Below are 2,161 nucleotides of genomic sequence, written 5' to 3'. Positions count from 1 at the left end.
AAAAATGCAGTTAAATAGAGAATTTAATATTATTTTCAAAAATGTATAATATTATATATATGTTAGAACAAACTTTCTGGTAGTTAATGCAAATTTAAAAAAAGTTTAACTAGAAAATTATACTGGATAATGTTAAATACCAAAGTGAAACTAGTACTTTGAGTTAGCTTTTTGCAAAATTTTGTTAGAAGGCTTGAAAATCTAAAAATGCATGATTGTAGAGGATTTAATATTATTTTCAAAAATGTATAATATTACATTTATGTTAGAACATTTTTTTAACGAAAATTCAAAAAAGGGTATTCTAAAAATTATATTGTAGTCTAAGAGCCAGTGAACTATTTGACTAACCTGTTTTCACAAAGCCAGAAATTTTTTTAATGATATTTTATTATCGGCCCATTAAGAAAATACAATTCTGGCAGTCATTCCGCGGTTGCGTCATCATCCCTTCAATTTGTGAAAATGTAAAAAAAAAATTTTTTTATAACTTGCTCGCACAAGGCTCAAATTTTGAGGGTGTCTTCTTTTAACTGTTCAGAAAGCATATGTAAAAAGCCAGCCCATTCTGACGGGATTGATTTAAACCATATTTGCAGTACTAAAAGAGAAAACAATAAGCTTTTAAATAACGCTAATAATAAAGTAATTGAACAAAACGCACTATCCGAAAACATTAATTGAAAAATTATTTTATCCTTTTTAGCTAATAATAAAGGATTATTTAGCATATATTATTATACATTATGTGGTTTAAGCCAATATGAGTAGAATCACGTAATTTTTTTTTCGATATCTTTTATGGTTACGCCAAAAATTGAGTTTGAAAAAGGGGCCACTTTGGCATATTTTCAATGATATCTCGGCCATAAGTGAGATACAAAGTTGAAGTTTGGTATAACGGATGTTTTCAAAATGACCTTTAAAATGGCGTATAAATTATTCAAATACAAGGGTATTAGTCAATTATGTATGGCAATGCGCCCACACCCTTGCGCGTCGTGACTATTATGTACTCTTCTGGCAGACCCTTGCAACCGTCAGAATGGGCTGGCTTTTTACATATGCTTTCTGAACAGTTAAAAGAAGACACCCTCAAAATTTGAGCCTTGTGCGAGCAAGTTATAAAAAAATTTTTTTTTACATTTTCACAAATTGAAGGGATGATGACGCAACCGCGGAATGACTGCCAGAATTGTATTTTCTTAATGGGCCGATAATAAAATATCATTAAAAAAATTTCTGGTTTTGTGAAAACAGGTTAGTCAAATAGTTCACTGGCTCTTCTACTATTGGATATGGTTGAACTTCAAAGTGAAACTAGTAATTTGAGTTAGCTTTTTGCAAAATTTTGCTAGAAGAGTTGAAAATCTAAAAATGCAGTTAAGTAAAGAATTTAATATTATTTTCAAAAATATACAATATTATATTTATGTCAGAACAAATTTTTTGGTAATTATTGCAGATTCAAAAAAGTGTGACCAAAAAATTATCAGTGTTACAGCAATGCTATATTACTCTGCGTTTTTCATATAAAATAGTACTAAAAACTCTCAAAATACTGGCGTTTTAGATATAAAATCTAACCTAAAAAACATCAAATGTCATGAGTGTATCTTTCTGTTATAGATATTTAAAAAATCTTTAAATTTACCGGTTTTTGTCTGCCTCCTTGCAGTACTCATCGTTGTTCAAATCAAATTCCCAAACTTATATTATTTTTGAATATATGAAACTCGCAATTAATTTATAAATTTCACAAAACGTTTTCATTAGAATGAAATAAAAGAATATTTGAAATATTTGGCACTTGTAACTTGTTTACTGAGATTTGATAAAATTTGTTTTTTTAGAAATTTCAAAAAACAGTGAAAACACGTTTTAATAATTTTGTCGTTTAATCCTACAACTTAACTTCAAACATTTTTCTTATTAAATTTTGTTCGCAAAGTTTTTAGATGTCATAAGCAGATTTGTAGATAATTTTATTAGCTTTCTAATGATATATAATAATATACATGTTATGTAACAAATTGTTACTAATATTATCATAACTATAAATAAATGTAACCGATAAAATCTAACAATGACTAATAATTAGATACCAAAATTTTAACTTTAAACATTTTGTCGTTTATACATTCTCTTATTAATACTTTAA

This window comes from Ctenocephalides felis, unplaced genomic scaffold, assembly GCF_003426905.1.
Source record: "Ctenocephalides felis isolate EL2017-DRISC unplaced genomic scaffold, ASM342690v1 CF-g0.4_SCAFFOLD_01170, whole genome shotgun sequence".
NCBI classification, from domain to species: Eukaryota; Metazoa; Arthropoda; class Insecta; order Siphonaptera; family Pulicidae; genus Ctenocephalides; species Ctenocephalides felis.
This window is presented reverse-complemented; position numbering follows the sequence as displayed.